Below are 10726 nucleotides of genomic sequence, written 5' to 3'. Positions count from 1 at the left end.
AGTTAAAGTTGATCTGATATTTGGAGATTACACGATTAGAAGCAGGAGACTTGTTTTAGACCCAACATGATTTTACCTTAATTACTTAAAAGCACATATACATCAAACTGAAAGCCAAGTCTACCACAGTCCTCGAAACATAAGTCAAATGTTTCCATACCCTCCTTAACTGTGGAAGCAACAGTTCACCACAAAATGCATGAACACAAGACCATGAAGTAGAACGAGAAGTGAAGGAGTGATGAATTCTCATAGTCTTTAAATATTTTGTTTCACTTCACTATATAAAAAAAAAAAAAGTTCTTTCCATGTAATGACTTTGGCTTCTCTCTGCAGCAGAGTGAAAACAAACACCATCACCACCAAGACTAGCTTACATGTTGCTGATGCTTACTGTCACCAGTTAGGAGTAAGTGCAACATGTAAATGAAGGTCTGCAAGTTGTGCACAGGCTCTTCAAAGGACATGCACACAACCATATCACTCTCTTTAGATATTAGTTCAGTTTCAGGGGAAAGTAACACTTTATCAGTAACTACTTTGATACAGATGCTCTCCTCGTCTCAATCCAAACATTATCTTGTGCAACTATCATGCACAGTTTAGATTTACTCACACAGGCCCAAACCCTGTAATATACCGTGCTGTGCTGCGCAATAGAACAAATAAATGTAACCAGTCTAGTGAACCAGAATGAGCTTGATACTGAGCTGACAGACTGTTCGTACTTCACTAAGCACTGTGTGTGTGTGTGTGTGTGTGTGTGTGTGTGTGTGTGTGTGTGTGTGTGTGTGTGTGTGGACCCCTGTGAAGTGGGGACTTTCTGGTTAATCCCCAGCTGGCAAATAAGCGGCTTAACTATCACTGGAGTGCTTCAAGCTAATGAATAGCTTGTAACCAGTCTAATATTGTTCAGAGTCCCACAAGACTGATCATAAACTGTAAATTAACTGTACATAAACTGACAGCAACTGTGGATAGGTGTGTGACACTACCTGATTGGGCTAGTGAACAGGCTGTACATGCGGAGAAACTGTCACTGGGTTAACCCTTCGTGTAAAACTCTGAAGGTTAAGCTGCTGCACGAGCAGGTAGAGATACACGACACAGCTGATGCTGAGCAGATAGTTTAATCTGTGACAACAACCTGCTCATAATACCTCAGACCAAGACAGAGAACTCAAATCAGCAAGTGTACCTCCCACCCCCACATCACTGTGCTGTATACCTTGCATAGTAACTCACTAAAATAGTCATTATCCTGAATCCTAATTAGTGCTGTTTGGATAGATACATGCTTGTAGTGTAAGAGTTTTGAGAGCTCAATAAGCGTAGCGACATGTAATGCTAATACTACAACATCTTTTTGTTTTGTTTTAGGAGGCTAATTTGGGTGACTAAATTAGCTGACCCTTTTGGCAGCCAGTTTGGTGTCTGAAGGATAAATGTCAATGCCTTTGAGGAAAAAAGGTCCCCCTCTGCAGCCCTGTATCCCCCACGTATCTTAAATAATGCATTAACAATTACCAACTTAAATCAGGTGTCCATTTTGTTGATGGCAATTTTTAGAAGCTAATTTATGAAGACATCTTCTGATAAGGAATGACAGTTTTTCCAATCAAGGAAGTTACTAGGCTACCTATACCCATACAGCACAAAGAAAACCACTGGGGCAGACAACCAGTGAACTGAACAACAGCTGTACTTCACATGGCTCTGCTGCTTCCTTTACTACCACCAGCAATGACTCTACCCTTTCCCCCCCTCAGTGCAATCTATGAAACTGACCACTCAACATCTCATGGGCTTGATGGCATCAGCCTCAAGACCATGAGCCTCAGGGAGTGGATTGTGGAATCATTTACATGCTGTAAAGAGTTTACTCCCAGCTAGATAGTAATAGCTACCTGCCAGACTGCAGTATGTGAGCTTGAGCAGTGCTCCATCATATTTGGTGATGTGCAGTACAGCTTCATGGGGGATTGCGCTGTATCAATGCCAATTATAGAAATACTGAATATATGCAGTGGTTAGATTTAGAACTGACAGGGCTGAACATTTACATCGACACCACACAGAACTAGACAACCAATATGGAATTTGAATACAAGTAGATGAGCAAAACCATTTACCAAGGAAGTTGAGTTCCTCAATCTTGTGCAGCAAAATGTTAGAAATTTTCTGATGTCACCAGCAGACTAAGACTGATCAGGCTGGTTTTGTGGTTGGCTGTAACCCAGTGACCTTTGAAGCTGTGGTGGAGAGCAGGTTACTGAAAAAACTGTTACTAACCACTACTTACTGAACAGGCATGTAGACAAGGTCAAGATGATCTGCTCAAGTACAAACCAAACAGAATAGTAAAAGAGCTGAATCTATGTCACAAATAATCAAAGCAGTTCTAAAGAGGAAAAAAGGGGGTTCAGCCACTTACTATTAAGGTTTAACTAATGAAGGGTGTGTGAATGACAGAGCCTAGTCAATTTTCACAATATCTCTCTATAGGTGCTATTGATATGAAATTCTCACCAGATGTTGGTAACCACCCATTCAGTCCACATGTGCAGAGAAATCAAACCATAGATGCCCATAACTTAAGTTATGTGCAATAATGAGAATTGACAAAGGCAAAAGTATTGAGTACACATGAAGAAACGGAGGTGCAAAAAAAAAAGGCTGAAATCTAAAAGCAGCCTTAATATCAGCTGGTTCTTTCCCAACTGATAGCCTATATAAAAGTGTTTAATTAACAATGCACCTATCTCAGGATGGGTAAAACTACTGAGCTCTCTTAATAATTACATTTTACTTGCTGTATTTCTACACTTGTTCTATAAATAAATATGGAATTACTATTAAGTCAGTGGTGGGAAATTTCTCATTTTTTGGCATCTCTTGGCAATTGTTTCTGTAACACTGTCACTCGAGTTTTATCTGTGGCCATTTTGTCTTTGATCTTGATCAAACTCCTAATGCATTGGTGTCTATGGCTACAGTAGCCCAAAGATTAGCATAACATGCTAACATGCATTCAGTATCAGTAGCCTTTTGTGAAGCCTATCAAAATATGGATGGAATGAGTTCTGACTTTATCCTGACCAGGTTTCATATTTCTATTACTTTTGTGATAATGCTTATCATTTAATGGGCCAGCACTATGTATAGCTCTACTTTAGTTTTAAACCAAAGCCTGTCTTTCATTTGCCTTATCTTAGAGTAAGATAACACACCTAGGGACCAAATAATTTTAAAAGCTTTGCTCTACAAACTACACAAAGTCAGCTCACACACACCCACACAAAGTTGAATAAACTGTTGTGTGCTCCAACACTAAAATAATTAATTGCTTTCACAAAGGTACAAAAGCACATTCCACTTAGGGATGCATACACAGTGCATACTGTACATACTGCATTTATCTCCAAATTAGCTCCTACACTTTTAGTGTTGCACCCAAGAGGCCTAGTAGACAATCCCTTTGACTGCAAGTCAAAATAAAATTCTCAACTGCATAATGTGAATGAGGAAACTGTATGTTAACAAGAATTGGCACGGCAGGTATGATCAACAGGAAAGACTGCAAGACGAGATGAGCAGGGCTTTGCGCGTTTTCCCGGTGAATTCCAGCTCGCTTCAGGGTAAAACTTAATGCAGGGAAAAAGATAAGCATCACAGAGCATGAGCATTATTATAAAATGATGATTAGAATGAGAGAAGGGGAAAGACCTTACAACATCCAAATTTGTACTTAACTCAACACTTCCTGTAAAAACTCTTCAGGATTTCAACAGGAACAAGAAAAGTCCTGAAAATAGCAGCAACCAAACACTCCCACCCACCTAATTATGGAAGAAGACAGTGGGTCAGCAAAGGCATAAACAGCTGTGCCAGACAGTGTAATGAATGAGTATAGCACAAGCTCGCTTACCGCGTGAGTCACAGTCTAAAAAACTCAGACGCACACTGTAACAGTCAGAGGTCATGGAATAGGATTTCTTAGCTTTGATAATGAGAGTGACTCCATTCTGGCAACAATTCCACCAGTGTTTTCATGTGGCTGTTGTGTTTTAGTTAGTTTGTTTGTTTGTTTTTACATTAGTAGGACACCTGCAAATTTCTGTTTCCGTCCTTTGTCCACAAACTGAAGTATAATGACGTAGAAGAGCAGTTTTGGTGACTTACTTGCTGATAAAATGTGAAAGTATCATTCAAGACAAAGCTAAATGTCAACGAAAGGCTGCAAATTTGCTAGAATGTTATAAATGCATGGATACAAAGTAGTCGTTACACAACCCAGCACAAGTGTAAACAGGGCTGTGGGATATGGTGACAATATTAAAACATCTATTGTTTCATATTATGCTCTATTATTTATTTCATGTTGTTGCAAAACAATATTTTCATTGCAGTAAGCAGTGTTTTAGATAAAGGTTTGCAATGGTCACCACAGAACAAGGACCAGCCAAAACTAATCAAGGAGCCTCTTCCTAAACAAGGGGCCATCTCTGTAGCATGTTATGGAAAGTCCGACACAGAGCAGAAGACTATTGTGCAAATTATGCAGCAACCTGGTACTACACACACTGACAGAACTAATCTATTTCACCACCTAAGCAAGACTTATGTGAAAGTATAGAGAGATTAAGAAAGGGGGGAGAAAAAAAAAAAGAGTCATCAGGTGCTCAAAATAAACCTCAGACTCAGAGGTCAGAACTGCCTTTTCCCAGTAGCACACCATATAATAAAGACTCACAAAGCTAACAGCAGCCATTACAACTTCTATCTAGATATCTATCTATCTAGATATATCTATATATCTATATCTATGTTTTTGTGGATCGTTTAAAACACTCGATTCCAGTGGCCTAGCCAAAAACACTTCACACAAGTCGAGTTGCCTCGTTTATGTTATGAGAAATCCGCAACGTAGCATAACACGCTGTAACAACAGATATGTGGATGAGCTGAACAACACATTCCTGTATGAGTTTAACTGTGCACTTCAGAGACTGGATGCTCTGCAGTTGATGCTTGCAGACAGGCTAGTTTCCTGACTACCACAAAGGAGCAGTAATGATAGGCGGAGGCCTCAGGGAAACGCTTGCATGACTGAGTTGGGTCATCTACTGTGTGTTACCTACCATTATCCCATAGTAAGTCGCATTTTTATTTCATTTTTGATTATTTAATTTAAATATAAATAACAATAACACTTTTGATGTGGTGATTATATAAACTATTCACTGACTTTGCAGAAATTGCACTATATCGTGATAGGTATTTGGATAAGAAATTACTTATGACTCACAACTGATTTTGGTCATATTGCACAGCCCTAATCGTCAACAGAGGATCCAATTTGCCTTTATGGTCCATTGGCACTCAGGCATTTTCTGCATTACTAACTGTTAAGTTAACTGCTTGTCTATCTTCCAAGCATCTTTAGTCTCACCCATAAAAATCAGCAAGTTTTGTTGAAAGCGACACATTTCTTCTGAGATGAACATGATGAACACAATACCGCCTAGCTTCATCTTTCCTCCTCTGAAAGAAAGACGGTACTAGATTTATTCTCTTCACTGGACTTCATACAGTTAATTTCATGATCTTCTGATGGTGTGGTCACTTTAAGTGTCTAACCCTCAATTTTATCATGTACAGAAACCCCAATCATAGTCATGATTTGACACAAAGGAAAGCCACCATTCTTTAAAATAATAGGTAGTAACCCATCTAACACATCAGTTCTAGTCTAGTGTGTAAAATTGGTCACTAATGTGACCGAACACTAGCCTCAGTTTGATTTTGATATTGCCATTGTGGGCTATACATTTATTTCCAAACAGATAACTTTCAGGAGCATAACAAATGAGACTGTTCCCATCTTTAGAAAATCTCAAGAATCAAAGTTATTAACTTTCAGTACAACTTTATGCGTTCATGTAAGTCTCCACAGCAATTGTAATGCATACATGCAGAAACATACACTCTCAGTGTGGGGGCCTGCCTCTGTTACACAAGACATATTTCTGGGTTACAGTGTTGGGCTCAGTGTCTACAGCCATTTAAAACATGTGGAGGCTTGTCACAGCCTCATTGCCCCATAATTAAACATGTTTGGAAATGCTCACTCACTACTCACCAATTTGTTCCAACATTTAACACACTAGACAGGTGCAGTTCACTTACTGGAGACAAAACTAAAGACAGGAAGACCTGCAAACAACTGCACAAGCTGCAGTAAAGGCCTGGTAAGGCTGCACAGTTGGAAACCAATTCTTTGGGTATAATTCAAGGTGCATATTCTATCTCACTCTGAGTTTCTACTTTGAGACTAAAGCCCTATTAACTGAACACTCTTCTTATTTTTGGTTCTGGGTCTAATGAACAGTTAACATTCAACAAGCCTCTAACGAAGCAAACTATCATGACACAAAGATGAGCAGTAAGTAAAAAAAATATATATATATATATATATATATATATAAAATCTCCCTACTTGTAAACCTAATACCAGTGAGTGCTTTAACACAAGAGCTAAACACATTTTGGTCTTTTCCGAACTGGCTGTCAGCCAAACTCTCATTTTAAATGTAGGTTTTGCTATAATGCCCTATAATTAGTGCAGAGATTCTCACAAGTGACATCACACCGAAACTACAGTCACAATGTTGAAAATTAGTGATAATGAATACATGTTAAATGAAAGGAGAATGAGCTGAGGTAGTGCCATGACCACACACTGCACTGTATCCGTTTCATGCACCTTGCTAGCTTAGGCCTGCATATTAGCCAAATTAGGTATTCACATAGTGACAGTCCAGCAACTGCACAATGGACTTACTGTTCAATGCACCCTGTGAGAGCAACACAGGCACGGTGTGTTTGTGGTTTCACTGTAGCATTCCCACAGCCAGCCTGAAAAAGTCTGTTTTCCTATTACTACAATATGGGGTCCATGACCTTCTGCCTTGGAATCAAATAGTGCGTTTGTTTTGGCAGGCTGCATCCTACTGCAGTTGTGGATGCATTTCACAGTTATGCCAAGAATGCTGTCATTGCAACTAGTGTCACGTGATAACATCAGGCCAACACTGAACCTTCCAGATCTCCAATCAGTCACAAGGCTAACAGAGAAACAGACAACTATTCATGTATGCAGAAGTATTAATATATTGTGTTTAATAAAAAGCAAAGGTACATCTATAAGACTGCACAGTATCTCAGCATACTGAAGTCCACAATTACTTTATAGTTAAGTGTTTTACTACTACTTCCAATTTCAAGAGTTTGATTCTTTGTTTTTAAGTATTTTCGACAAAAAGAAGAGCTTAAAACAGCAATTTCAGTTTTCTAAGAAAATGCTTAGGCTAAGTACACCCAGTTATCAGTTACATCCAGACAAACTTCCACTAGTTAGCAGAAACAGACAGAATCAGCTTTCCTCACCTACAGTGCAATGATTCACAAGTATGAAGTAAAAAAAAAAAAAAAAAAAAAAGCAAACTAAAATATAAGAAATCTGTCCTCTTCTCATTCTTTCCAAAGTCTCCCTCACAGCAGCCTTGTTCTCTTCACCTCACTTCCCTCCATCACAGACAGACCCTCTATTAGCCTCTTTAACCTGCTAACAGTCTCACACTGCATTCAACCTTTGAGACGCTGAAGCGCCTCATCAAGGCACAGCATAATAACTGTAAATAATTATCTTGATATTTTTTAAAGTTTAAATAAGTTTCAAAACTTGCACTTATGAAACCAGCACTAAAATGACAGTACCTATGCTGAGTAGACCGAATTAAAGCTCAAACACACTAGATTAAAGTGGGTTTTTAATATGTGCAATGAAGTGAGACTAAGAGCCCTTTATCATTAGTACTCCTTTAGATCAGAGTCATGTAAGGAAGTCTAATGATCTTGTAGATAAAATGGTGTGATTTATTAACACATGAAAACATTTCTGAGCATGTCCATGGGTATACTGGCGCACATGCTCGTAGAAAAATTACATTTTTGGGTTGTTTCTATTTTAAATTAAAAAGCAGTGGCATTTTTAAATGCCCTGTTTACATCATGTGATCCAACATACAATAAAGCTTAATGCTACTTGATGTTAGTGCTGCTGAGCTTTATGCTTAAATTTCTATCAAAACAAATGACTGCTTGGAGCAACTTTTAGTTGCCACTATATGAGCTCACCTTGTGCCAAAAATGAAGTTAATTTCATGGTGTTAACTTGTGCGAGGTAATTATGGTAGCTTTGCATCTAAACATTAGTATTTAACAACTGCTTATAGATAAATTTGTTGGCTGTACACAGCTCACCTCTCTTCAGATAGAATCTTCCTGAAAACTGACTTCCCCAGTTGCTTTCTTCTCTCACTGTCCCTTCCTATTCTTTGAATTTGCCTTCTTGTAGAAAGACGTGACTTACAGGGAATATGAGCAGTAGTCTAGATACAGTAGAATACAGTAAATTGGCTGTGCCGTAAAGGCCACCCCAATGCTGGACGAAACCATGTTACTTGATTTGTAAGGGGTGAAGGGGGCATCAGATATTCTCCAGTATTCATGGGTATCAAAGTTCAATTGCCCAACCAATTTATTCAAGAAATTTATTTAAGGTAACATTTACTTAGAAGTTAAAAACTAACACAAAAAACTTTTCATTCTAGGTTTGCCAGAGCCCCATCCGCCTTTGGGGCCCTGGGTACTCTGTCCCAATCTTCCCCCATTATTTGGATATGTGAATCTGTTTTCAAAGAAAATCACTGTGCTCAATTCCCACGTTTTCCCATTTACAATCTTTTAGCTCTTTTGCGATAAAACACTGGCATTAGGATAACCTACAGGGGATTAAAAACGTGCCATACATTTTAATTTTGACGGAATTTAGCTATTTTTAACGTCAATAATACATTTTCGTTTCGCATAATGTGCTGCTACAAGCAACCAAACGCGGCTATATTTGTCTTGAAGCTGCTTGGCACTTGAGGTAGAAATACTAAAGATTTGACAGATTTTTCGACACGGTTTGGCACACCGGCTTCAGCACAGCGGAGTGACAGCAGAGTAATGCAGCAGGAGAGGCGGTTACAACAGAAGAGGTACTTTGCTAAGGTAGGTTCTCTACAACAAACCTAGAGAAGATAACCAGCATGGGGAAAAGGCTAGATAAACTTGAAAATTTACAATTTAGTAACAAAAAAAAAACGTACATATTGACCGCGGTGTCCTTCTCCTTGTACAGCTGATGCAAATCTTCTTTATTCAGAAAAGAAAACGGGTCGACTATTCCGAGCGCACTTGTCACAGTTCACCAGTCTTGTTAACACTGACCTCCTAGTTAGAAAAGAAAGAAGGAAAAAAACTACCGTGGTTCAGTGAACAGCATTCCTCAAGCAGTCGGTCAGTCAGTACTTAACAGCGTCAACGCTCCGCGTTTAGCGCGAGCACTTCCTGTAAGCTAAACGCTTTCAAATTAACGCCTAATCGCCACAGCTAATTGGTTCATGCGCTCGTGCCTGTCCTACTACCAGTGCAAACAATGCCAACTCACGTCTGACTGCTCGGCTGTGGTTTGGGATAATATTTTTTTTATAACGCCCAATATCCTGATAGAGCTTCTAACTTCTAAGGGCGACTAGGTGGGACATACTTGATACCTGTGAGATCTTTGGCAGTCTTCCCTTTGTCCAGTTCTTTGCTTAGCAAAATTTGTAAAAAAAAAAAAAAAAAAAATCAGATCCCTAAAGTATGGCACAGACAATACTTGTGTTTTAACATAATTCACTTATACTAAAAACTATGAGACTCAGAGTGGTTATGGTTTGATGTAAGTGACATGCTGAGCTCAACAAGAACATATTGTGAAACGGTTTTTTTTCTTGAAATTGATGATCGGGTATATCAAAATATACCATATAATATACCACATTCCTTTGAATGCTAGACGTTCCAAATTTCAAAAGACGATCGGTAAGTAAGTTGCTGCATACTACCCTCTTCTTGCATGTACTGTACTGCTCTGTCTAAATGCACACAGAAATTAAACAGGTATTTATTACAGCAGCGTCCATGTCACGATTCATATTCCGCCTTCAAATACCCAACAACTGCTTAAGGCATGTCAGACTATAAGTATCATATTCACACAAAGACACTCAAAGCTCAGACAGTACTGTTTCATTGCTGTTTTAGTATAAAGACTGAATACATGGAATCACTTTAACAGTGATGGCCTGAACACCAGAAAAAAACTGCTTTTTATTTTAAAAAACAAAACAAAAGGATAATAATAAAGAATAATATCATCTAAGTATTCGTCTAAATTGCAGATATACTCAGTGGCTGCGTAAACACACTTACACACTATGATGCCAGCTGATACAATGTTTTTAGGCTGTTTGCAAAGCTGCCAGAAGATGGCAGCCAAGGATCACGGAGATCACAATTGAGGCACAGTCGACACTGTTTTTTTTCATTCATTTTTGTTTTGTTTTTTATAGATGACAGTTTTATTTAAAATGTATTTTTTCAGACATAAAACTCTACATTAAATGCAGAGGACTATGAAATACTACTTGCACTTTACTGTCAGTAGTTTTTGTTGCTGCTGTCTTTTATTCACAATCTTTTGTTATTTTGTAAACACACAAAATAATAGCACATATTTTACCATGTATCTCATAGTAGTGCATACAAACTGTAACTGATTTCTGTAATT

The 10726-nt window shown here is 38.5% G+C and overlaps 1 protein-coding gene across 2 annotated transcripts in view; it reads right to left on the bottom strand.

Moving 5' to 3' along the window:
• Positions 1 to 9572, bottom strand: part of ripor1 (RHO family interacting cell polarization regulator 1) — a 52365-nt gene extending 42793 nt beyond the window's left edge. Inside the window, exon 1 of one of the 2 annotated variants that reach the window (XM_026174815.1) lies at positions 9219 to 9572. The gene's annotated coding sequence lies outside the window, so the exon portion shown is untranslated. The remainder of the gene's footprint in view (positions 1 to 9218) is intronic. The other variant, XM_026174816.1, reaches the window with a different exon arrangement.
• Between the last annotated feature and the right edge of the window lie 1154 nt (positions 9573 to 10726).

The sequence above is a fragment of the Astatotilapia calliptera genome, chromosome 7, assembly GCF_900246225.1.
Source record: "Astatotilapia calliptera chromosome 7, fAstCal1.2, whole genome shotgun sequence".
Taxonomy (NCBI): domain Eukaryota; kingdom Metazoa; phylum Chordata; class Actinopteri; order Cichliformes; family Cichlidae; genus Astatotilapia; species Astatotilapia calliptera.
Note: the sequence above shows the minus strand (reverse complement) of the source record. Positions and strands in the feature narration are given on the sequence as shown.